Source organism: Tamandua tetradactyla, chromosome 3, assembly GCF_023851605.1.
Source record: "Tamandua tetradactyla isolate mTamTet1 chromosome 3, mTamTet1.pri, whole genome shotgun sequence".
In the NCBI taxonomy this organism is placed as follows: Eukaryota; Metazoa; Chordata; class Mammalia; order Pilosa; family Myrmecophagidae; genus Tamandua; species Tamandua tetradactyla.
This window is the reverse complement of record NC_135329.1, coordinates 131,817,006-131,844,848: the sequence shown is the minus strand read 5'-3', so window position 1 is coordinate 131,844,848 and position 27,843 is coordinate 131,817,006. Positions and strand designations below refer to the sequence as shown.

The following is a 27,843-nucleotide window of genomic DNA, read 5'->3' as shown; positions in this document are numbered from 1 at the left end:
AATAAACACTATGTATACTCTAATTTTAGTGTGTTCATCCAATGGCTTTGGAAAGGTGGCTGCTGCAGAGTTCTTTTTTTTTTTTAATTGAGAAATCTTCACACGCATATAGTCCATCCATAGTATACAATCAATGACTCACAGTATCATCACATAGTTGTGTATTCATCACTATGATCATTTTTGGAACATTTGTATCATTCCAGAAAAAAAAATAACAACAAAAAACAAAAAACTCATATCCCAGACCCCTCACCCCTCCCTCTCATTGACCACTAATATTTCCATCTACCCAATTTTTTACCCTTTATCCACCTATATTATTTATTTACTTTTATCCTTATTTTTTTTTTTAAATTCATCTGTCTATACCCTGGATAAAGGAAGCATCAGCCACAAGGTTTTCACAATCATGTGGTCACATTGTAAAAGTTTTATCTTCATACAGTCTTCTTCAAGAATCAAGGCTACTGGAACACAGCTTAACAGTTTCAGGTACTTCCCTTTAGCCACCCCAATACACCATAAACTAAAAAGGGATATCTATATATTGTATGAGAATAATCTCCAGGAAAACCTCTTGACTCTGTTTGAAATTTCTCAGCCACTGACACTTTATTTTGTCTCATTTCTCTCCTCCCCCTTTTAGTCAAGAAGGCTTTCTCAATCTCATGATGCCCGGTCCTGGCTCATCCTGGGAGTCCTGTCACATGTGCTATGGAGCTCTTGAGGATGGTTATGTTGTTTCTGAAAATTAGAACTTTCTCCTATGAAAGGGAGAAAAAGTATTTGGAACATAAATCAATTGCTTCCAGATATTGCCTAAGGTGGGCCTTGTGGTTTTATAGCAGTTGTTCAGCAGTTACAAGCCCTGGAGTACCTACAAAATCCATTCTTGTCCATTTTAGGAAACAGACCTCAGGAGTCCTCAGGTTTTGCATGCTCCATTACAGTGACAAAGTGTATGCTGAATATAGATGTTTTCCTGACCAATAAAAATAGGATCTTGCTTTTCTGTTCTGATAGATGTCCAGGAATTAAAACATCTCTTTTCTTGAACATTTAAAAATGCTTCCCATTGTCTTTAAAAACATCTCAGAGAAATGTATTTTAGGTTGTTTTCTAATTATGCAACAAAATCACTCCTAGTTCTGGTATGTTGGTTATAAGTCAAAACAGCTTGTATTTGAATACAGCTATACACAGTCAACATTCAAAAGCTGTTTTCCTCATGATAATTAGACATTAAATTATGATTTATATTGTTAAATACTCATTTAGAGTTAACCAAGTATCTGTCTGGGAATTAAAAGTTCTTTAGGATATTATATTAAAGTAGTCCCACAATGTATTGCATCTAATTCCCCCTCCCCCATGCAAATTTATTTTCATCTTAAAATAATTTGAATAGGTAATATGTTGATACAATATGAATATCTAAAGTTGCAAAAGGGCTTTAAGTGAAAAATAAGTGTTCCTCCTATTCCAGTCCCCCAATTCTTGATTTCCCCCTTCTGAGATATTCATTACAAGTTGTTGTGTTTCATTCCAAAGATGTTCTATATTGCTATGAATTTTCAAATGTGTGTTTTTTGTTTGTTCTTACACCTTATGTTTTTCACTTAACAGTATATCTTGGAGATTGCCTCATATTACCAAATACAAAGTTATTTTATTCATTAACAGGTATATGGTATTCTATTGCACTGATATATCGTAATTTGTTTACCCAGTTCTCTATCAATGGACATTTCTGTTGTTTCAAATCTTTTGTTATATAAACAGTCCTGGAAATGAATATCCTTATACTTAAGTCTTTGTACGAATGTGTGAGTTTACCTGTAGGACATAATTTAAAAAATAAAATTACTAGATCAAAGGCAGTTGTTTTAATATAAATGTTATTAGCATGAATTAAATCTTAAACTATGTGACAGAATAAAATGTAAGAAATTTTTGCCAGGGTGAATTGTTTATTCACTCAATGTGTGTAACCCTGGGCTAACACAATTGAATATGACATTGTCCTAGACCTCAAGGAACTTAAATACTGTAGGTTAAATGAAAGCCATTTAGAAAATAGGTATCTTTAAAAACCATTTTTAACATCATCCTTAAAAGATTTGTTTACCTATCATAAAACCAAATTTAAAAGAGATATTCAAACGTTTCTATATGTCTGGGCAATGAAAATTCCTTCACTATGGAAAATAAATGAAATGTTTCAAAATTAAATACAGTTTCAAGTAATGCTTTGGTAAAAATCTCTCCCAGGTTTGTAAAATCAAATCTGTCTCAGAATTTCATAAAGAGTTGATAAAGTCAAAACAATGATGGGCTTCTTTAAGGGTCTTGCTGAGAGGCTAATTTGTAAATTGCCATCACTTAAATGTGTGTATCTAAGAAAGCTCACTGAAAACTTGTTTTTACAAGAAATTTCCCTGCTCCTTTCTTCCAAGAAGATATCTGGACTTTTTAGAAAGCCCTGTATGATTAGAGATGACTAAAGAAGCCTAAGTAACTTCATGGGAAAATATTAGAAATCCATTTTTTTCCCTCTAGAGAAGAAAATGTGGGGTTTCCCAGAACAGCACAGGAAGGGTTAAACTATTACTCTTTCTTGATTATTTCATATCACTTGCATAAGATTGCTAAATGTCAAAAAGTGTTTATTTTTTTGCTAACAGTATAAAACTGAACATACTGTGAGACATAAGGTAGCAGGTGTCTTGGCTCTAAACTATCAAGTCTGTGGGCATTCTGTTATAACAGGTGCTCCAAAAAATTTGAACAGATTTTAACAAGAGCTGTATGGGCTTTTTAATTAGCCTGGTTATTCAGCATGTGTAAAGAGGATTAGGTATATGCTTAAAACATCATAGGGGCTAAAAACCAAATGCTTCACATAGTCACTCTCTCTTTCTGGCTTCTCTTTGCTTTTTGCTATTGCATTTGACGTATGTGTTTCTTTTATCACAGAGTTTCCCCAGCTGAAGCAGGAGCTTGACAAAGAACTACCATGAATATAGTCATAGAATAGGAGATCCCCAGAACTGTTCTGGTGGTTGCACAGATAGCCTGTACGCTTTTAATAAAACTCGAGTTTGATACATATTGGGAGGCATCCTGATGTTCCCTGGAATAGCCTCTTTTAAAAAAATTCATGTATCTTATAAATTGAAAAGTACCAAACATGCAAATTCCATATTTTCACAGTATAATAAAATGGTTTGATCTGAAAAAAAAAAAAAAAGAAAAAAGAAAAGTACCAGAAGGATATCTACTATGTGAAAAGATGAGTTTTCACTTGGGATTCATATTTAAGCTCTTAGGGACAAATAATGACAAAAACAAATTCAGCTCTCTATTTTTAATTTCTCTCTAGGTCATTATGTTAACATAGATGTTAATTTGACTACTTCCTTTTGATTTTATGCACTAATGCTGCATTTGAGTTTTGAGATAAAAAATTAATGCAGCATTAATTCATTTATTCAATAAATGTTTAATGAAAATCTATTATGTTCCTTGCATGTGTGTGTATAGCAAAAGGAATAAAATCGAGTTCTTCCCTTGAAGAATTTAAAATCTTATATAATTTATAAAGGAGAATGTTTAGCACCCTAACAGTGTTGTAAACAGATTATGCTATGTATGGGAATTAAAAAGATGGAGAGATTTACATTTGGTAAAACTTGAAGACAATTTCATTGAAAGAGGTAACATTTGATCTCAGTCTTGAAAGTTGAATTGTATTTTGAAGACACAAAGGAGTTGGCATTTGGGGTGGGGCTACATTCCAGGCACAAATGAAACCACAATATAGGTCACTGAGTCATCAATTATAATTTTTATTTTTTTTACATGGGCAAGCGCTGGGAATTGAACCCACATTTCCAGCATGGCTGACAAGAATTCTGTCACTGAGCCACCATCGCCTGCCCCATCAATTATAATTTTATCACGTTACTGTAATTAGTGTATCATTTTTTAGATATGCAGATGTGAGTTATAGATTGTTTTAAACTAAGGAGATGAAAAGATAGCAATTACTGATTGCTTATGGTGTCCCAGGTCCAGCGCTTGAGGCTTTCCTCACTTTGTCTTGATTGATATTTACAACAACCCCGTGAGAGGTACACGTCATGTGTAAGATATACGTGTCTTACACACGAGATGCTTAGGATTAGTGATATTAAAGAACCTAATTGAGGTCATGTGATAAGAGAGTGGCAGCGTCAGGCTTTGAACCTAAACCCATCTGGTGCCTAAGTACACACGTTTCCCTACCGCACTGTACTCTACCATCAGTTTTAAACTAGAACAAATCTTGTGGATCATTTAATTCAGCCTTTCTCAAGGCGGGGGGGGGGGGGTACAACCAAAAAACTTACTCTTTTATGTACAAGGAACAGATATATATATACTGTCATTGTCATAAGCAGATATACAGTATATCTGTGGTGTTAAATTTCATGATAGAGGATGATTAGGGAAAAAAAAAATGTCTAAAATTCCAGGGGGAGGCAAGGGGGACAATTAATAAAAATATGTTGAGAAACACTGAGCTAATTCAAGCGCTCTCATTTTCCAGGGATCAGATGAAGTCAGAGAGTAGAAACGGCTGCCCCAAAGTCTTGCGGCTAGTCAGTGGGGTACATGCATGTGTGTACTTTAAAATATGCACTGCTTTTAGGAACCAAAAGGCACAGGGATCATTTACCACATCGCCGAGATTGACAATCTCCTTATGATGTCTTCTGCTTTAATTGGATTTTTCTGAGTTCGTATGTCGGCTTATTTAGGCCCTCATCTCATTGTTGAGCTCTGAATAACCGAACTTCAACTTCTTGGAGGTCAACAAGGAGTGAGTGGTGATTTTAGAGTGCTTCTAGAACATCATCTAAATGTAGTAGGTGCTCATCATTTTGAATTAATGTGTGAATATGGTTTCCTGGGCATGAGTGCAAACTCTTCTCCTAAAGCTTCGTCCACACCCCCTCCTGTTACTACACAGCCCTGGACATTCACAGAGGTTCTAGCTGCTGAGGGCCCCCCCAAGGAGAGCAGGGTCTTGCTCCTGGCTGGAAGTCCCACCTGGCTGCACCAGTCCCAACGGTGAGCTTTCCAGAGCCTGGGCCCTGCACATTGCCTGTGTCCAGTACAGACTGCTTATTCTTGCAATGTGCTGCTGCATCTGTCCTGACACCTGGATCCTTCTACCACCTGGAGCCCTCTTTAGACCCGGGAGCAGCGAGCACTTACGCTGTGGCTGCTGTGTGGCACTTTACTGCTTCCTCCTCTAGTGTCCGCTAAATGTCTCCCCTGTCTGTCCCTCAATCCCTAAAAAAAGTAGTAGGAAGAGAAGGGCTCAGAAGGACTGAGGACTGTTTTATCTTTTAAATTATTGCAAGATTAGTTGAAATCATTTCACATGGAAACAAGCAACACTGACTCATTTGGTCTCTGTTGGACATCTGCTGATGCTAGAAGTGGCCTGAGGTCGTGAGGAAAATCCAGCACTCAGCAGAAATTTAATCTTGGATTCAGGTACTATACTGGGTTTCAAATTATGTTACTGTTAGTGTGCTGAGAAGCAACACCCTTAGTTTGTTTGGGGTCAGACAAGGGTTTATTGTTAAAGAATAAGTGTTATGATGTCCTTCAACAGTTTTACTCACACTCTTCCTACACAATGCACAATTTATTAAATTTGTTGAGAAGTGGGAAGTTTTTTAAATCTGGAAATTACTCCATATTGGTACCTGAAGAGCTTCCTCCTTTTTTTCTTTTTTTAAAGTTGCATGATTGGTTTTTAGGTTGTTTGCAATTTTGTGCTATTACAAACAAGGCTGCAATTAATAACACTTTATATATATTGTATGCGTGCAAGCAATCTGTAGGCTATGTTCCTAGAAATGAAGTTTGCTGGGGTCTAGAGTATATACATATGTGATTTTGATAGTTATTGTTAAATTGTCCTTCCTAGGAGATATGTCAATTTATACTAATACCAGAAATGTAAAAGAATGTTTGTTTCTCTATAACCTTGTCAAAAGAGTGTGTTATCAAAGTTTTTCATTTTTACCAATCTGAGAGGCAAGAGTAATATCAGTATAGGTTTAATTTTCATTGCTTGAATTTTGAGTGAAGTTGAGGTTCTTTTCATGTTGAGTTGTTGCTCCTTTTTGTCTTATTCATTTCTAGGAGCTCTTTATTTATTATAAAGTATCTCCAATTTGAGGTTGCAGATATTTTTACCATTTGACATCAACTGTTTTAAAATACTGAATAATTACATACAAATTTTTTTAATTTGCTAGAATGATAAATCAATGTTATTGAATAAAGATTGCCCAATAAAATTCATAACAAACTATTTAATTTCTCATATTAAAATAAATAAATTGGGCACCTATGAAAATAATGACTCTGTGAATAATTACAACACTGCATTCAGTGTTGCTCTGTTTGCTTAGCCTCAGATAAAGAAATCTATTCAGAGTACCAGCTGTTCATGGGGGGAGAGAGAGGTAGTTTTGTCATTTACTTGCCTCTGCACCTGCTCTTTATAATTAACCATCAATTGACCAAGAAACATGGAAAGCCTATGCCCAGAGCTTGTCAAAGCATCCAGCTTTTAGGACTTGAAAAATATTCATTTATTGCATTTAAAAACTCTCATTATACTTACTAAGGAAGGATTTCCATTCTTGACTAATATTTTAGTTTGTTAATGCAATATACCAGGAATGGAATGACTTTTATAAAGAGGGTTTTATTAATTTGCAAGTTTACAGTTGTAAGGACATAAAAATGTCCAAACTAAGATATCCAGAGAAAGCAGATATCTTTCTGACTCTTTCTGACTCAAGAAAGACTGAAGTCTGTCACATGGGAAGGCATGTGGCTGATGTCTCCTAGTTCTTGTTCTTAGTTCCATTGCTTTCAGCTTTTGATGCCAGGGGCTTCTTCTCTAAGCCTCTGTGGGCCTTCATTTAGCTCCTCTGGGATACAACTCTGGATTCTGGCTTGCTTAGCATCTCATGGGAAGGTATATGGCGATGTCTGCTGGGCTATGCATTCCAAATGTCTGTGTCCAGGCGTCTGCTCTCTCTGTTGGCACTCCAAGCATCTCCAAGTGTCTGCATCTTTGGTGGCTCTGAGCTTTCTCTAAAATGTTTCATCTTTTAAAGGACTCAAGTAAACTAATCAAGAGCCACTTTAAATAGGTGGAGTCACATCTCCATCTAATTGAAAGGCCACACCCACAATTAGGCATGTCACAGCTCCATGGAAGTAATCCAATCAGAAGTTCACACCCACAATTGAATAGGTCAATACCCATGGAAACAGTCTAACCAAAATATTGACTCAGGATTAAAGGATATGCTTTTTTCTGGGGTACACAACACTTTCAAACCAGCACAGTTGGCATTCACGGGGCTCAGCTAAAACCATAGAAGAAGGCAGAAGTCTTCTTCTGCCTGTCTTATCTTTATATTGAACCATATGAAATTGCCATTTTGTAGGTCAAAAATGTCTGGCTACTAGCAATTTCATATGGTTCAGTCTTTATCAGAAAGCCTGCTGCAATTAGAGACTATTCACCACTTATAAGGGGAAGCTCAAAGCTTTCATATTCTGGGAAGACTGGAGTTCCAAGTATCCCCACAAGATTTGTTTGTAGGAAGTTGTGGGGTGGTGAGAGCTGGAATCTGGGACTGCAGTATTCCACAGCCACCACAAGAGGGGGGATTTCTCTCAGAAATGTGAAGATTCCTCCTGGTTTTTCAGAATAAGAAACAGGCAGTCTGCGGCGAACCACTAGGTCAGCAATAAATGTTGTATGTGGAAAGGAGGTGGGCCAGTGACTGCACTGTAGGCCATTTTCTAGCTCAGGAAGAAGCCGAACAATTTTCTATCTGGAAACCAATAGTTAACCAGGCTGAAAACAGGCAGGTCAAAATGACAGTAGACCACAGCTATAGTAATAACTTCTTTGGTGGCCTAATTACAGATTTGGTAGCCAGAATCAAAACATCAAAATGACGAGTAGGAAGGGTTGACAATATCAGCTGCTTGGAAAAATCTCCGGACGACATAACATGCTGCATTTTCTTGTGCATGGCAGACACGTTCCTGTCTATGATTCTCACTGTCTTGCTATAAATACAGTCCAGACTGGCGATAAGTCCCTTTGCATAGATGTTACACAGATGCTCGTATTGGGCAGATTTATGCAAAAAAAAAAAAATAAATAAAACCAATTCTCTTGTATTGGCACAGCTGTTAGTAGCTCTAAGTCAATGACCCCGGAGCCCTTGATTAACAAGAAGCTTGTCCTTTATTTAGCTCTGAAAGAAATGTGAGCAAAAGTAGGCTGCTCATTTACTTGTATAAAGCCACATGGCAAATGAGAACAGAATGAGGCAAGCTCAGCCTTCCAGGGGTGGCTTTTTAGACTCAGTCTCCAATTGACGAAGTATCATTTCAATAGCTAAGCCCCATCAGTGAGAACATTACGGGACTAAAGAAGTTGCTCATTTAGAAGTGTTCTTAAAACAGGAGAAGGAGAGTTAAAAATGGCTAATTATGCATATTCTTCTTCTGACATTTAGCTTACCTGTCCTAGCCATCTTTCAATGCCCAGCATCTAAGGTCAATTAGAATTCAGGGATTCTCAGATTCAGCTGGTGACATTGTTTTTAATTTGATAGAAGGATAATGAATAGGTGATGATTTCTCTTCTGCCCTCCCTTCTCTTCATCTCTCCACAAAGAACCAACTAAGTGGGGTGCTTTCCTTTGGTGGTTTGTTGGGATTCTCTCTCCCCCACCTCCAAAGCAAGTTTTCATTTGTTGTTCTAAGAAAGAAACATGACTGTTATGTTACAAATGTGATCTTTAGGTTATTATTGCTGATAGACATGAAAATGGCCATTTAGTCCATTGTGGTCAGCCCAAGATGCCTTATCTCATGCTAAAAAGAAGCAATTTACTAGTAGCACAGGTGCAAGAGTAAGGTCTTCAGTGCATTGCAAGTGAAATACTGTGAGTATAATTTTTAAGAAGAAAAAAGTTGGCAAAAAACAAACCCAAGAACTGTAAGAAGGGGGATATTGGGTCAAGATTTCGTGAAAGGGGCACATATTTTTGGAGATAATGCTTGACTGTACTGCCCTCTTATATTTCTAAAACAAAAAGATTTTACATTTGAGCTGGTATAATGGAGATGTCAATTGCTCTTGGGGCTGTTTTGAGTTCCTGTGACCCAGAGATGGTTAATATTCAGACAGTGAGTCTTGCATATTTTCTGTGTATGTTTTACAAAGCCACATATGGAGAGAAACCTTTTAATATATTGATTTGGCATAAGTGCTCAATAAATGTGTTATTAAAAATGGGTGGAAGAAGATAGTTCTTGAGAACATGACCATGTACAGTATATGAAATACATTGCAGATATAATGAGTAGGAATTGAGATGTAGATGAAAGGAGCTGGTCTCTCTTGGGGTAAAGTGGGTGGGAAGCAATCGATGTCTTCTTCCCTGTCAAAGAACTTGAAATATGAGCTATGGCTTCCTGCTACCCATAGCCCCACTTTAATTCTAGAGCAAAGTCAGGGGAAAAAAGGATTAATATGGAAAGGAGATGGAGGGTGACAAAGAGAGATACCTTTGGAATAGTCCAGAGACTTTAATTATAAATATTTCTTGGAGATTACTCTGAATACATTTCCAAGGGAAAAGCCAGTGCTTTTATGATAAAGGTCCACCTTGGGGCCAGAGTGCTAGCGAGTTATGGTGGTGGTGGTTTGATTCAACAGGTGCTTTCAATTATTGTAATTCAGCCCTCACCTGCAGTCAGGACTAGCAAATCACATTCACAATGTAGAAGGAGATAGAATATCTGGGCTGGTATTTATTTTTCTTTTTTGGCTCCTTCATTTCAAAGGGATCTTTTGTTCCAGTTCTCTTGAAATGGAAAGTAGTTTTGGTTCTGGGCATTTCTCTGTATATGTATTTCACAGGAATGTGGATTTTCTTATGAGGAACTCAAGAGATTTTAGAAATGCTCAAGTCTTCTTGATGAGGTTGGTAGGTCATTTGTGCCATTATATGCACTTTCCAAGGAGGAAAGGAGAGATGGGTGTGTCCTACCTGATCATATAACTCATTGTTGGTTCGCCATAAGACTCAAACTCTTATTAATTTTCTAGAGGCTGGAGGTTTTAAAGCATTCAGCATTTTGTCTACTCATCTTGTGTGGGAAGTTATAATCCTCTTAGAAGCTTATGAAGAATACTGTTGCTTTGGATAGAAATGGAATACATATATACATATATAGAAGATTGTAAATGATTCCTTTTATCTCAAGGAGTGAATTCTAAGGCCTGAAAGTGTTTTATATTCTGCAATATAGCTATACTTAATGGAACTTCTATAAGGATAACAGGTTTCCTCCTTAAGGATGAGAACCATGGACTTTCTTCCTTTGGATCCATACCACAGAGATTGTGCTTATATGTTAAGGCTAGGTCCTGAAATCAATATATGCTGGTGTGTTATAGCATTACCACCAAAGAAAGAAATTGATGGCTGAGGTAGAGAGGCCTGCTAAGCATTCAAGAGTGTTCCAAGGCTATGCTTTCTGTATCTTTTCCAAACATGCCCTATATTCATTGTGAAAATTGTTTTACATTGGTAAGCCAGTTTTCAGCATCCTTCCACCATCTATTTTCTAGTCTGATGCTAAGTTCCTGCCCCAAGGAGGAGGAGAGCTGAGGGGAATTTTGAATTCTCATAAAGTCTAGCAGTTATTAAGATGTGCTTCCATGAAGGTACAGTTCAACTATAGAGCTTTAGTCAGTCTAAATGATTATTCTTCCTACTAGATGGAACCAGACTCACAGAGGCATGAGGATGCTGTCTGACGTCATTAGGACTAGGAATGAAGACCAAGAGTGTGGTTCTTTCAAGATCTAGAGTGTTCTGGGAGAAATTTGAGTTAATGCAGTAATATTGAGACTCAGAGTTTAGACATCTAGATAAGCAACTTCCAGGTCAAAAACTCTAAGAAAAACCTAGGACCAGGTAAGGACTGGCGCTGTCCCTAATTGATAGGCCAGTGTCTAATCTCTGGCCTCTGTCAGCTCTGAGGTCAGATCATGCTACCCATGTTCTACTTGGCTTGCTTAATTTCAGGGCTGTCCCAAACTATGTCCAATCTTCATTGACCCATGCCAACCTTCTGTACCACCCAAGGCTAACCAACCTTAACTATTGTCCTTACACTCTTAGGCATTTTATATAGGCTATCTCATTAAAATGAATTTTTACAATATTCAGTTAGTTATTGTCTTAGTTTACTAGTGCTGCTATGACAAATAACACAGAATGTGCTGGCTTAAACAACAGAAATTTATTGTCTCATGGTTTTGGATCCTAGATGTCTAAAACCAAGGTTTTGGCAGGGCTTGGTTTCTCTTAGAGTCTGTCATATTCTGGCAATCCTCTGTTATATGGCAGTCTTTCTCTCATTGTGTCAGCTTTTCTGGTTTCTGCTGACTTCTGGCTTCTTCTGGCTTTTGGGTCTACCAACTAAGTCCAAAGTTCCTTTGCTTATACAGACTCCTGTCCTATGGATTAAGGTCCACCCTTATTTAATTTGGCTTCATCTACATAGGATCTTCTGTGATCCTATTCACAAATGAGTCCACACCTAATCTGGTAAAGTATTTTCAAAGGTCCTGAATACAAATGGGTTCACACTCACAGGACTTGAGGTTAAGACTTAAACATATCTTTTGTGGGGGGCATGATTCAATTGCCAAGCAGGAGCTAAGGCAATTCAGGCTCAAATGGCAAATTAACTCACCCGAGGTCACATAATCAATACAAAGCAGAGACTGGGTTTGAACCCAGGTTTGCTGAACTCCATAGCTTATAAGCACTCTATAGAAAAAGGAGAGAATTCTTTGCAATGGGAATCTTAATGAGGTCATAATGGATTTGTTCATTAAACACACAGAATTCTTCTGAATAGTGAAGGCTGTTAGTGAATTTCAAATATTTGATTTTGAAAAGATCAAGTTATGCCTCTCTACAGCAAAGTATGTATTGCATACAGCAAGTTGTAGCTTGAAACTTTTGTGTGTCTGTTTTCTTGATAATGTTCAAGAATGGTTTTTGTCATGTAATTATTTCCTGTCCTTTTAGCTCTTTTATTTCCATTGCTTTATCCTTCATTTCCCCATGCTCATCTTAATTAAGCTTTTCAATGTGATCATGCTTTTTCCTATAAATCCTCAGGGATATGTGATTGTAGTTTTTTTTTTTTTAACCACATGCCATTTTGTTCTAGAAATAGAGAAATAACACAATCTTGGATCCAAGAAAAGGCCTTGAAATACTGGAAAGAAAAAGCAACAACTACAAAATTACTCTCCTAACACTCCCCCACTCCCTTCCACTTCATCACTGCCTCCTTTGCTAGTGGCCTTATTCCCAGGGGCCAGTGCCTGGCTTCCCTGTCACCGAGGACCCCGATTACATTAAGCCCATTAATGATCCTTTTGTTTCTTTTCCTCCTGCTTCCACAAAAGGAAATGCATTATTCATTGATAAGCTTTCTCCTCTTTCCCTTTGTGTTTTATCAGTGGTGTAGACTGTATAAGTTTCATGTAGTGGCATAGATTGTTATGCTGTCTGTTTTGGTGGCTCTGAGTGATATTATCCATTGTCATCAGACATTAGCAAGGTTCAAGAACACATCTATAGCTGCTTTCCTGTCTTTCTTAGAACACCAGCTGTCTGTCTTAATGGCTCTCAACTGACCCACTTCAGCAGAAAGCTGGCTGAAGCTCTCTTCTGTTCTGTTGGGGAGATGCCACTTGTCTCTTGTTTATCTAACAAATATCCTACCAGATACTGAAATCTCCTATGGAGGTACAGGGGTCATGAGTACATCTTTTCTCTGTGCTGTCTTTGATCATCAGCACCAACAAAATAAGCTGAGAGCTACAGCCATATCTTTAATTGGTTGGGTCTATTTTCTAGTGCTTCAGGGTCCTTAGAAGATGGAACTCAAGTTTTTGGTACTCATAAAACCTTGTTTAAATTATTGGCTTCCTCTTCTGCATGGCTATTTAAATGAAAATCAATTAAAATTGAAATTTTGGTTTCTCAGTCAAATTAGTCACATTTCTAATTCTTAAGAGCCACATGTAGCTAGTGGCTATTGTACTGGATGACACAGTGGGCATGTCCATCATCTCAGAAAGTTCTAGTGGATAACACTGGTCTAGTAATAATAAAAATTAACATTTTTTGAATATCATTTATGTGCTGGGAATTGCTCTCAAAACTTTAAATGTATTAATTCTCTTAATCCTCGCAACAAATCTATGAGTTAGGTTCTGTTATTTGCACTATTTTATAAATGAGCAGACAAAAGTACAGACACACTGGCACCAAATCACACAGTAATAAGTGGAAAAGACAAGACAAACAGAGACTGCCTGTCTCTAGAGCTCAAAAGCTCTGCACCTCTGTGCTCAGTTGCTTCTCACACTATTTGCATTGGTAAGAGACTGAACCCCAAACTGCCTTTGATTTAAATAAATGTCCTTATTTAAAAAGAGTGAAAGACTATTAATCTAATAATCATCACATCTCTGTCCCACTCTTCTCTCAGCAGATGGCTGAACTTCCATTTTACAAAAATGATCAAGGCAGAACACTGGTTTCCTCAGACTTTTCTTTCCACCTGAACATTGCCCAGTTTCTTCATCCATTTTTGTCTCCTTTTCTCTTGCCTTGTCCTGGGAAAGTTTAATTCCTTTAATAGTCTGCTGGATCTCATCCTTTCCAACCTCACTCAATGAAGCTATCACTATTTACCCCCTCTATTTCTTGCAACTTCAGTTTTTCACCCTTTGTATGATTTTTTGTCTTTGCAAGAAAACATACGCAGTATGTCTCTCTTCCCCCATTCTTGGCTGAAATATGCCTATCTAATTTCTATTCTTCTTTTAAGACTCAAGGCATCACCTGTGCCTAGGAGGCTATTCAGCACCATCACCAACCCTTTCCCCCAGACCAAGCTAAATGCACATCTTCGATGCTCCCATAGCCTTCTGCCTACCTTGATGGTAGTATTTACCATGCAATATTAAGCAATGTCTTTACATTTCCAATTTTCTCCACTAAATTGTACGGTACTTGAAAATGAAGACCAAGTTCCAATCATCTCTGGATCCCACCATCTAGCAGAGTGGGACAGTGTCACTAAAGAAACATTGATTAGAATGTAAGCATTTATTCTACAAAAGACAAAAATTGACACCTACCCATCTTAACTTTCTTTTGATCCTACTTCCTCCTCTGCTAATTGGTATTTTATCCTCAAACTTCTTGAAAAATTTATCTACAACCTTTATTTGCTACCAATTAATTATCTCCTTGCTAGCTGATTTTTGTGCTCATAGAAAATGACCCCTAAACATGATGTTATGGTCTGTGTCTTCAGAACACATTTTTGAAATTTGTAATATTTGATATTGATGGCCATTTCTTGAAATTCTCTTCTTCCTTGAATTCTGTTCACTTCAGCATTTGATCTTCATTACTTCTTTGGTCAAATCACTTTTTCTTGGTTTGATTTTTTTGCTAGCTCTTACCAGTCTACTATCCATTAATTATGGACATTCCTTAAGCTTTTAGGACATTCTCTCCATTCTTTAGTGATGTTATAAATTGCCATGATTTAAATTATTCTTTTTATGGGAATGATGATTGCATTTATACTCTAGTCATGCTCTTTCATTATGTTCTGCCAGTTCTTAAAAACTAACACTTGTAAACTAAGCTAATCAGTTTTGATTTTAAACATGTTCCTACCCTCTCAATTTTTCCAGTGGCATCTCTATATTCTTGTTACCATATTTTAATCTCAGACCCATCTCTGCTACCCTCTGTATCTCCAGTCACACACCTAATAAGTCATTATATCCTACTGATTTTCCTTTTACACTGTTCCTACTTCTGTTCCTTTTACATGGCTTCCTCCCTAATCAAGACCCTTATTTAGCTCTTGTCAGTACTACTGCAATAATCTTTGAGTACTACTGCAATAATCTAGCCTTCCCTGCCTACTAATACATCTTTCATACTACTGCCAGAGAAATCTTCCCAAACAACGCTGATTATGTCTGATTATGTCTTTTCCTTATTCAAAATATCTTTAACGACAGAGCCATGCCTATTTTCAAAAGCCCATATCATTTACTTGACAGTCAGGGACCACGTATAACAATTTTTCTTTGTACTTTTATCTCCCATCATTTTTCTGCAAATGTCCTGAATTTCTTGTTATTTCCCAAACATTTAGTCTTTCACTTCCACAATTTAAAAAATTCTCTCTTCTGCTTAAATTTTTCTAGCCCATTTCCCCTACTCTGTTTCCCGAGGTCCTTTCCTTTCAAAGTCCTGTTCAGATGTCACCTGTGCCATGAAACTTTTCCAAAGAACTTTGGTCCCAACTGATCTCTCCTTGTCTGAATGTCGATAGCCTTCTATCTGGGGCACTATGAGACCCACTGCCTTGCAAATGTCATCTGATCATGTTCTTCTATGAATGGTAGTGCCCGGTGTAGGAATACATGTCTAATTCTTCGTATTCCTCAAAATACTTTACTAAGGGCAGAAACTGAGTAAATATTAAGTGATATGGTGTTCTTATTTGTTAGCTATGCAACACACCAGAGATGGACTGTTAGAATGCAACACACCAGAGATGGACTGGCGTTCGATAAAAGGGGACTTATTTAGTTAACATATAACTAAATGCTTTTCCTTCAGAGGATAGGCAGCTAACTTTTGACGAGTTCTTTCTTACATAAGAAGGCACAGGGCAATCTCTGCTGGCCTTCTCTCCAGGCCTCTGGGTTCCAACAACTTTCCCCAGGGTGATTCCTTTCTGCATCTCTAAAGGCCTGGGCTGAGCCGCAAGTACTGAGATGAGGTATGTTGAGCTGCTTGGGCTGTGCTATGTTGTGCTCTCTCATTTAAGCACCAGCCAATTAAATCAAACATCATACATTGCAGCAGGCATGCCTCCTAGCAGATGTAATGAGCAACAGATGAGGTTCATGTACCATTGGCTCATGTCCACAGCAACAGAACCAGGCACCTTCACCTGGCCAAGTTGACACCTGAACCTAACTACCACACATGGGAAGCCCTTAGCTTTTATTTTGTGGTGCTCCTTTGTCCAGTGTAATGCATTAGCATTCCACTATGAGAATCACGGCAGGAATAAAAGCAGAACAGACAGAAAACTTGCCATTTAACTAATGGTTAGAAGCTCTTTGATGTAGTCTATCATTTAATCTCCCTTAAATTTGTTTTGGATGGTTGCAAAATATAGATAATAAATAAAGCCTTTGGAGACAGGAGCGTAAAATCCTACTCTTGACCTCAACATTAGCCTTTCTATAACACGCACGCATCCTGTCCATTACTTAGTTTCTTCTTCAGTGGAATTGATAGCACCATGCTGTCCCAAATGAGCCACTGGGGATAACTGCAAATTACTGTGACACTTTAAAATGTTAAGGCTCCGGAGGCCCTCAGTTCAGCCCATTGTGCTCTTTATTCTGAGTTCCCATGACTGTCCTTGGATAACCTACTAACTTTACGATTCTGACTTTATAACTATTATAGTGGTTTTAATTGTGATGCCCCCCTCCCAAAGATACAGCCTTATCTTAATCCCTGGAATCTGTGAATACTGCCTTATATGGTAGAGTGAATATTACCTTACATGGCAAAATACATAATTAATTTACATATGTTGAGATACTTAATCCATCTTATCCTGGATTATTTGTTTGGGCCCTAAATGCAATTGTATGCAGCCTTTCAAGACAGACACACAGAGAAGTCATATAGCAAGGAAAAGGCTGGGGGCAGAGCATTGCCGGGAGCCACTAGAAGCTAGGAAAGAGAGGGAATGGATTTCCTCACAGTGCTTCTGGAGGGAGCACGGCCTTGCTGACACTTTGAATATGTACTTTTGGCCTTCAGAATTGTAAGACAATAAATTTCTTTTGTTTTAAGCCATCAAATTGTGGTAGTTTTTTATGGCAATCCTAAAAAACTCATATACCTATCTTGTTCTATAATACATCTTAAATTGATATTTAACATTTGTGTCCTTGTTCTGACTTTTTTATGAGATTATTTGGGGAGTTTTTAACAACCATTCTGCTTGAAATATTTTATTCATTCAACAGTTATTTATTGAGATTCTACTATATGTTAGGTACTGCTTTGGGTTCTGAAGTTGCAAAAATGATTTAAGATATCATTCCGGCCTTCAAGGAAGTCACAGTCTTTAGGGAGGTAAGAAAATCTAAGAGGGGTGGGTGGTTAGGAAGGATTCCTGGAGAGGTTGATATTTAAACTGAGTTCTAAAGATGGAATTTGGGGTTAACTAGGCTAAAGTTTCAGAGATAAAAAATATTTTGGGCAAAGAGGACAGCCAGGATGAATGAAGTCATGACAACATTACGTGTCAATGTGTAAGCGATTACAGAACTATTGGAGCTATAGGAGGCAGGAGTTGGTGGAAAGGAAAGCTGGAAAATTAGAGAGTGTCACATAAAAGAGGGGCTTGTATACTAAGATAAAAGGGAGAAACCGAAGAGTTTTAATCTTCTTGTTAAATCCACATGGCAGGTGAGTGGTTTTAATAATAAAGTAGGTACTCAGTAGGTGTTTCCCGAATGAATCCATATTAAAATGGACATAATTTTTAATAAAAGCTAGTGGCATCATTGTAGGAATAATGTTTTCTTACTAAATGCATGTCTGAACCTGTTCGTATCTCATCTGTGATGAGTTTAAGTATGAGAATAAATAAAATTTACAGATTCATGCTTTTAAACAGGTAATTGTATAATGGTACTTTAAAACTTGCTACCTTTCTAGATTGCTTTTATGAGGTCCATAGAGCAAGTTTGTACAGTGCCATGGGAGCAAGTTTGTTAAATGCCAAGAGAACTAATTAAAAGTCTGCTAGTAACAAGATAAAACCTCAAATTCTCTTTATGAAATAAAAGAGCTTAGTCTTGAAAGAATAAGGTGCCATTTATCTAGTCTACCTACTGCAATGATAGTTGCAGATATGGTTTAGGCAATAAAACACAATACTGCTTTCACCAAGTTAGGTCAGCTGTCTCCACGTGATGTGATTATGGCTTTCACACTGACAACACCAAAGTCCTTGGAATCAACATGGAATGGAAAAGTAAGCATCAGGCGAGAACTGTCTCTGCAAGGAATGCCCAACTGATAGACAAATGAATTAAGCACTTCCTGTCTCAGGATCAAATCTGTTAGGGTTTTGCACATCTGATCTGTGATACAAGCTGAAATCAACCATGCTGCAAAAAATATTTGACAACACTGTTGTTTTAGCAGATTATAAAATACTCTAAAAATAAAAATCTCCAATGGGCATGTGAAGTGAAATGAAAAAGTTCCTCTGAAATGTTTATTGTATATCATTGTTACCTGCTTTGTTAGACACAAAGGAAACAGGATTTCAGCTTAGGAAGGGTTTTAGGTTTTGTTGAGAAAGACAATAGTAAGACACTTGAGTTAAATACGTAATTATATGAATCATAGTGTGACACTTGGAAGTCCCTAAGTGGGAAAACCTGTTAGGTTTGCAGGTTAAAAGGTGAACAAGTTGGGCTCTTGGGTTAAACTCAGTCTCAAAGGGCTGTGTTTGAATTTGTGTGGCAGGAGAAAGGGCTTGAGTGGAGGGACTAAATGGGATTAACAAGCCGGCATGCTTATGGACCATAAACAGCCCAGGTTAACTGGTGCAGTGGGTTCATATAGCAGAGTAATGGAATCTTGTTTGGTATATATAAATTGGAACCAGATTATTAAAGGTCTTGTATTAGTTTTCTCTTGATGCTGTAACAAATTACCACAAATTTATAGCTTATAACAATACAAATTTATCATCATATAGTTGTTTTTTTTTCTTTTTGTATGTCAATGGACTCAGCTGGATTCTCTGCTTCAAGACTCATATTGCTGATATTAAGGAGTTGGTGGCACTGGACTCTTGGGGAGGATCTCCTTCCAGTCTCATTCAGGTGACTGGCCGAATTGAATTCTACGTGGTGGTAGGGAGAAGGCCCCTGTTCCTTTGCTGGCTGGTGGGTGGGTTTATACTCGTCTTCTAGAGGTGCCCGCCTCCCTTGGCTCCTGACTCCTTCCTCCATCTTCAAAGCCAACAATGGCACAGTGAGCCCTTTACATGCTTCAAATCAGTCCTAGGTCTCCCTCTTCCACTACGTCTTCCTGATGCTTCTTCCTTCCTTTCCACTTTTAAGTGCCCATATGATGTGATGACATCGGGCCCACCTGAATAAACATGATAATCTCCTAATCCCCCTATCTTAAGGTCTGTAAACTTAGTATCATTTGTGAGGTCTTTTTTCCCCATCTACCGTAACATAATCATAAATTGCAGGGATTGTGAACCAAACTGAGTAGTTCGAATGCACTCTAAAAGTAATTGAGAAGCATTGTAGGTTCTTGAACACAATAGGTTCTCTGAGAGGAATGTGGGTACACAAGGCACACTAACGATATGGTACCTCTTCAAACCAATATTATTTAACTATTCATGCAACATTTATTTAGAGGGCAGACTGAACAGGAAATAGGGAAGGGAGAGGAGAACCATTGGTGCCTTTTTAAGCCTTTTAGTTTGACCCAAGCGATTCTGCTCTGACCCAATCATGCAAACCCCATTAAGAAAAAAATAAAAGACCTATAGATAACTGTACCCACTCTCCTTAGAGAGTTTAACTAATATTTCCATGGGGCTAATCAGTCTTCCCTAAGCCTCATGTGGTTGATTCTTTTAAACATTTACAAGACTTCTTGAGAGGGGTGCTAAAACAAATATTTTCTATCTCATTACTTTTCAGTGATGTTTGAGAACTCTTTTATAGATTGGTATCTTAGGCAGCCACCTCACTGTGTCTCCCAACTCTAAACTGGCTCTAGTAATATTCATTCGTTCATGAACATTTGCTATGTCCAAGCACACTTCTAAGTGCTGGAATTATTGCAGCAAGTAACAAAGTTCTTTTGCTCATGGAGGTTTCATTCTAGTGGGAGAGGAGAGTCAAGGATCAAAGAGATATATATCAGATGATGCAAATGTGAAGAACATAACTAATCAGGTTAGGAGGTTAAAAAATGGTAGGGTGTAAAGTAACATTAGGACAGACTATTGAAAGACGGGAGGGTTTAAGCCACGTGGCTAGCTGGAGTAAGCATGTTTCCAGCAGAGGAAATAGCAAGTGCAATGACTCTAACTTGGGAAAATGCTTAAGAAATTCAAAGGAAGCAAGTGAGCAGCGTGAGAGAGGGGAGGGATTTGAAAATGAGATCAGAGAGGTGTTGGGCAGTGCTGTAGAGTAAAGTTGTCTGTCATCAATTCTCATTAAGCAACATTCTAAAATTGTGCCAGTAAGCTTTTACACACAGTTTACTCCAAGATTTTAGTATGATTACTGTACAGAAGGATTTATTTGTCTCAAGAAATTTGGACCAAAGAACTAAATAGCGTATTCCAAGTTCTGGGTATAGACTGCTGTGAAAAATCAACTTGTTATATGCATTTATTGACTATTGTTTATGACATAAACAAAGCTGCTCTTCTTCTATTATAAGAGGAGTTGGTAATGTTGTACCTTTCTTATTTTCCACCCTCAACGTTATTATATGATCAAGAATTGAATATATAATATACCGCTGAGAGGGTAATGAGCAGGATTCAATCACACATTTAAATGAATTTTTAAACATTCTGAACCATTTCCAAGTTCTTCCATCTAAGCATCACTTAAGAATCTGTTTGTTCAGTTGAGTTTCATCTCTGCAGCTGCCAAGGCACTTCAGTTCTGCCAGCTCAACTCTCTGATTGCAAAATAAAGGGTGGTCACTTAACAGTGGATGTGAAAAATCAGAGCATTCTGTGAAAAGAGTGGCATTATGAGAAATCCTGATAATAGAAAACTGGAAGCTTCCTTCTCATGCACCCCCTTAGCCTAAGGGCAGTTAATTTAGAGACAATATTCTCACCTTCCCCAAATCTAAGCAGCCTTTGGTGTTGTGTATGTGTGTGTGTGTGTGTGTACACGCGCACGCATGCTTTTGGAAGATGAATGCACTTTGCTGCAGCTTACATTCATAAATATTTTTGTAGTATAATAGGTTGTCAAAACAAATCTGTTTTCCATTTGTGTGTGTGTGTGTGTGAGTGTGTCAGTATGTCTTTTAATCGTTTTGTCCACATAGAGGTAGAGCACAAATAATTTTACTTTCCTCATTTTGGATTTTTCCCTACAGTATAAACTCATGCACAAGGGGGTCATGAGTAATAGGTAAATAAATGGCCATAAGATCTGTCAGAACAGCTCCCATGCCTTTATTTTAGTGGTTCAGTGTCCTCGCTGAAAACCTGTGGTTCCTTTTAAGCATTTAGAAAGGAAAGGCTCATTGCTCAGCATTAACTGTATCATCACACTCTAGCCAAGGAAGTCTTGTTGATGAGGCTGCTGTGTCTGTGGGGATGTAGCATTGCACTCAGCACACAGGCACCGTCACATGGTTTTAGAGCCGGGGAATAGACAGACCTGGGTGATGTCACCAAGGTTCATCACTTATTAGCTGTGTGACCTTATGTGAATTGCTTAACTTTTTGAGCCTCCTTTTCCTATTCTGTAGAATGAGGAAAATACTAGTTACCTCCAAATGTGCCTGAGGGGATTCCACTAGATTATGTAGCTAAAACACTTAGCGTCCTACCTGCACATGCTAAGTACTCTGTAAATGGTAACCATTTTTATAATTAACATTTTTCTTGGCTTACTTCAGTTTGATGGCACAACATGAAGGGTTGGCATTAAACAGCAATCTTTCTGGTGCATGGAAACGTAGGCCTCTAGAGGATAGCACTTCAAACCCTGAAACTCAACATATACGTTCCTTTTGCATTTTTCACAATATTTTTCTCTCTTCAAGTAAACCTGGAGAAAACATTTTGCTGCTCGCTGCCTGAATTGGCCAGTGATTCTAGTTTCCAAGGAGATTGTAAATGGATGTATTTGTGTATGCTGATTTACCTCAACTTTAGAAGAGTTCCTCAGGGAATTCTTCAAAAGAAACAGAGCATAATGGAAGGGCTTTTTCTTTTTTTCATAAGCCATAGAAAAGTTTCTTTTTTGCATGTGAGTCTCCTTAGTGACCAAAAAGTTACTCAGAAGTGATCAGGCAAAATGGAAAGATTTACTAAATGAAAGCTTTATCTCACCAAGACTGCAATTTTATGTCCTTTCAAATTAATATGTCTGGTTTTTTTTTTTTGTTTTTGTTTGCTATTTAGAGCAATTTGGAATTGTAATTAAAATATCCTATACCATCTGCAGTGCTTAATGTAAATCTCTAGCTTCGCTATCATGACAGAGGATGAAGCTGAAGTCTGTTTTCCTACTCTAGAAAACCCAATAGCACCTGTGCAGGGTCTGTCCTCACTAGGTATTCTGTACCGGTTAATTGATAATAAAGGTATCCTCTTGTTGCACAGTTTCCATTAGTGCATCAGGCAAAACATTTTACATTAGCATTTGAAAAATTATGGATTGCTGAGCAGAGGATGCAGCTTTCAAAAGCTCTTGATACTAATTCTAGATTGATGAGAATAGCCCATATAACATTGACCTGGGCCTTGCTTTGCCTTTGTTTCCGTTCAATCAATGCCAAACAGGATAATAAAACTGGTAAAACTTCTAGCCTGGTAAGGAGAGATGTTACTGTGTGTTGTGGCTTTTTCATACATATTTAAATGCTGAAAGTCTTAATTCAGAACTGAATGTCATTCTTTTCACAAAACAATCCTGTTTTTCACATTTACTGTTCAATGACTACTCTTTGTTTTGCAATCAGAGAGTTGCAAACAGAACTGAAGTGCATTGGGTTCAGGATTGATTGCTTCATTCATTCATCACTCATTCATGCATTCCTAGTCAACACTGAGTGACTTGGTGTAGTATAAAGAACATATGCCCTAGAATCAAGAAAATTGGGCTTTGTTCCTCAGCTTTCTTGCTAGCTTTGTGATCACGCTAAAATTACTTCACCTCTATGAGCAACCATAAGGTTGTTGCGATGATTACATGAGAATAAATAAATGAAATGCCTACATGGTGTATTGCTCATACGTAGAAGATACTCTGTAAACAAAACTTACTTTCCTCTTATTGTGCAGACTGTGAATCCCATTGCAAGGCATTAACATGTTCCTTATTTTCAAGGACGCTTACAATCTAGATGGGGGATACATGAAAAGAATGACTCTAACATGAAGATTAAGCAACAGAAGTCCTGGTTTTATTACGAAATGTGTCTGTGGATAGTGTGGGTGATGAGAGTCAGTGAATAACCAGGGTTCAAGTGAGTCTAAATGAAACAGTCAAGTTTAACTCCTCCTATTGCAATAACCCCCTTACCAATGCCTTCTTCACTAATGGCTAAGTTGTAGCAAGAACTCAAAAGCCAAATCTCTCTTACCTATTTGTTTTCAAGGGGATTATACTTAGCTATGTGTTGGTCTGATGGATTAATTATTAGTAAAGAGTTTGTTTTCTCAATAGCTACTAAGTAGAGATGCCATATTGATATGCTTCTAATTCCATTATCTTTAATATTTTTATTTCAAAATGTATGCAATGGGTTGGGAGTGCTGGAGGATGTACCCAGCCCCCACAAGCAGATTCTTTACCACCCCATCTGCCACCCCAAATGCTAAATCCCAGGAACACCACTGCTTTGCAGTATGTTATATTTTGCAAGACTTTGAGGAAAGAGAAACACAGAAAGATAGTGACAATCACTGCAGGGCTAGAGAGACAGAGAGCATAAGGTTAGAGCTAAAACTTCTAAAAAGCAACTGGAGTGTTGGGGAAAAGGAACAGAGGGAAGAATTGAATACATTTATCAGGAAATTAATGAACAGGCTAAAGGTATTTATGAAGGCAGAGAGCATATGGAAAAGGAGAAAATGAATCATGGAAGAAGGCAGGCAGTCTTGCCACACAAATTATTTCATCTTGAGAAATATGTGTGTGTGTGTGTGTGTACAAGCTAATAATTTTCATATATATATATATATATATATGACCTGAGGAATAAAAAGTCACTAAGTCCAGTCCATACTGCAGGAGAGAGGAAAAATATGTTGCCCATGAGGTTTTCATGATGGTGGATGTGTTCTATCATGCTATATCTAAGATCATAGTCCTCTATCCCCACTTGCTGGGGAATTCTGTAGCAGTTATAAAGAGAAACCCACTGAATAAGGGCAAGAGTTACAGTGAGTTGAGATCTGTATGAATATGGTAATCCTCTTCACCTCTTGGCACTTTTCTTTACCCTCCCAACACTTCCTGGGTTCAAGACCTGCTATCATGCCAAGGGGTTGGTGTTGCCAAGGCCCAAATAGCTTTTTTTGGTGGGGGAAAGAGGGCGCATGGGCTGGGAATTGAACCCAGATCTCCCACATGGCAAGTGAGTATTCTACCAAATGGCTTTTAATATTGGTATTTCTTACAAGAATGACTGTGGAGGGGAGATGGGAAAGCTTAAAGAGATTGTAGGTTTTTGAGAGTATGTGGCATGACAGTTTTAAGAACTTCTGCAACTAGGGACTGGAGGGGTAAGAACGGCAAGAAAAACTCTGATAAGGAATATCTTGTATTCTTTATTAAATGGGTCTGTAACTCTGAGGACAAAGTTAAGGGGATCATATGGAGCTAGTGACAGTGGGAAAAGAAAAAGCACATGAGAGGAGCCTGAGAATAATACTGGGGGAGAAAGTGCTGGGTAGGGCACAGAGCAGCTGAATAAATGACTGGACCTGGAAGACAAGAGAAAAGGTTGCAAGAAGGTGGCTCTGCTTGAGGTCAGATGATGGCCAGGGGTGAACTGCCATGCCTGTCTACAAACAGGAACTGCCTGGAGTTAGAGCTGAGTAGGAACACAAGGCCAGAAGTTGGAGTGGTGGCATCTGTACTTAACCTAAGGGCCAGAATCATGCTTCTCTTGCAGGAACAGGGTCTGGAACTGCATCTCCAGGTGGGCTGTTCTCCACGCAGCTACCTGAGCAAGGCCTAGGTACTGGCACCAAGCCCCAGTTAGAGCTGGTATTTAGAAATCATGATACAGTAAAAGGGATTGAAAAATCTCCTGGCCCTAATGAGTTCATACCTAAAATCTCCAGATATATAAGGAAAACGCAATAAAAGGGAGAACCTACTTCTAGAGAAATAGAGAAAATGGAGTCATTTGTAAAGGATTACAAATGTAAGTACATTTAATAACCTCAATAAATAAAAGAGAAAAATATCTATGAAACCAGAATAAGTACTTATGAAATAGGAATAAGGTGTTATGAACTAAGAATGGAATGCTATGAAAAAGAACCAATTATAAATGATGGAAATTTACAATAAGATTGTTGAAATAATAAAACTCAATGTAATGGACTGGACATAACTGAAAAGTGATTTAGTGAACCATGTACTTAAGTTGAAGAAAACTAATGTTACCTAATATTTATTGAGTATTGAGTGCTTGCTATGTACCAGTCAATACTCTAAAATTCAGCCTGTATTATCTCATTTCATACTCATAAAAATGATTTCACATAGGTACTCTTTTCATCTCCAATTTTTCATTAGGAAACTGAGGCAGAGAGGATAAGCAATTTGTCCAAAGTCACACCACGAATCTTGAATCCAAGGAGAGCCCTTGAATTGAACCACTGTATTAGACTACCTACTCTGAAAGTTTCTCAAAGCACAGACCAAGGAAATAAAGAGATGGAAACTAATGGAAGAAAAGTTAATAAACTAGAGAATAAATCCAGATGCTAAAATATATGACTAATAAAAATTCCACAAGTAGAAAATAAAGAGAATGATAAAGAAGCCTATCTGAGCATAAAATGAATAAGGATTTTTTAAAACTGAAGAAATTTCATATTTAAAAGATGGACTAGTCAAGGACCATAGTCCCTTGTGGTGAGACCGTAATAGTAAGTGTGCCTAGAAGTAGTGATTTGGTAGTTTAATTCTGTGCTGACTTAGGGCTGTTAGCGAAAGGATTTATTGCTTTCAGTATGAAGCAGTATTTGTCAGACACCTAAATGCTTGTCAAACTGCAATAGTCAGAGAGAGTGATGGGAAGATCAGGCTCCAAAGATTTATGTTTTATAAGATGTTCTCTGCTCTTTTCTTCCACACATTCTACATACCACACAGACAGCCCCTCTTTCTGTTTTTATCCTCGATGTTATCAACAAGAAGGCAAACAGATCCTGCAGTGGGTGAGGTGAAATATGATATTAGTCAGTGTCCCAAAAGCAAGTAAACAACACACTTGAACTAGAGTACTTGGAGGAGGATTTATTTACAAAGGGACTTATTAAAAGGTGTGAGTGTTAGACCTGAATGATGAATGGAGGGAGACATTATGGCAACTGGGGAAAAGAGAGCGAGTTCTGCAGAAAACAACACTTTGCGAAAAGCAATGAATTTTATCCATGGATGCAGTCAGCCCAAAGCAGCCTTGCAGGGACAGAGCAGGGGAATAAATAGCATGACCTCACTTTCCTTCCTCCCTCCAGTTTTCTGCTGGAGTTTCCCACTGGTTGAACCCCGCTGGAAGCCAGAAGACAGAGGAGCCCTGTTGACCTATAGACCCTAAAAGTCAGACTTCTGCATCTAGGCATAGGCTGAAGAAGAGAGGAAAGTGGATTTGTAGGGACAAATGGACGATGTCCAACACAGAATGCCAGGTACCACATGCAAGCTGAGCTGAGAAGCTTTACTGACATCAACTTCAGTTCTGGCATATTTTAGTCAAGTCAGGTTGGGATACTTATTCTCAATTTTTAGGTATTAAATTGATTCAGGTAAGCGCAGCTTGGCATTCCATAAGTATTGGTTAGCGTATAATGATTTGAATTGCTAAATGGTGTGTAAATGCTGTGGATTCTTAGGTACCTTGCTCTAGAATAGTAGTCCTTGGTCCATCAGAATTGGCATTACCTGGGAGTGTTGGAAATTCAGAATCTCAGGTTCATCCCAGAATTTCTGAATCAAAATCCACATTTTAACAAACTCTCAGATGATTCATATATGGTTTAAAGTTTGAGAAGACAGCAATTTGCACTGTTGAAATCACAATACTTGGGTGAGGAAAAATTTTCCTAGTGAAGTTTTTAGAATTATAGAAAAAAACCTGGAAACTGGAAAAACAAAAGGAACTCTACCAAATTATGTGTTACTGAGAGGAGCAGAACCACTTTCCAGTGTCAGTATATTCCAGACAGTCCACGTCATAGGGGTCTGTGCAGATAGCTGGTAGCTTTCAGAGTCAACGGTGAGATTAATCCTTCATGGGGAATATGAAGGAAGGATGAGGTTCCTGAAATAGTCAGATGGTAATATGTGAAAGTGCATGGTGGATTTGTGTGTGTGTAAGTGTGTGTCTGTGAATATGTGTTTATAAAAGGGTAAGGGCTTCGATTGCCGGTGCCTGCCCATGCCAAAAAAAAAGGTAAGAGCTATGTTTTCTTTTGGCCTTGCTGATTCAGGTACAGCTTCCAGAAAATGCGTTGTGATTTACTTGTCCCTATCTCTTTCTAGATTGTGAGCAGGATGAGAGGAAAAAATTTGACTTT

General features: G+C 38.0%; 1 long non-coding RNA gene across 1 annotated transcript in view; it reads left to right on the top strand.

Moving 5' to 3' along the window:
- Positions 1 to 27,843, top strand: part of LOC143677675 (uncharacterized) — a 215,482-nt gene that overhangs the window by 105,392 nt on the left and 82,247 nt on the right. Inside the window, exon 3 of the long non-coding RNA XR_013172788.1 lies at positions 19,087 to 19,177. This is a non-coding gene — a long non-coding RNA (uncharacterized LOC143677675). The remainder of the gene's footprint in view (positions 1 to 19,086; positions 19,178 to 27,843) is intronic.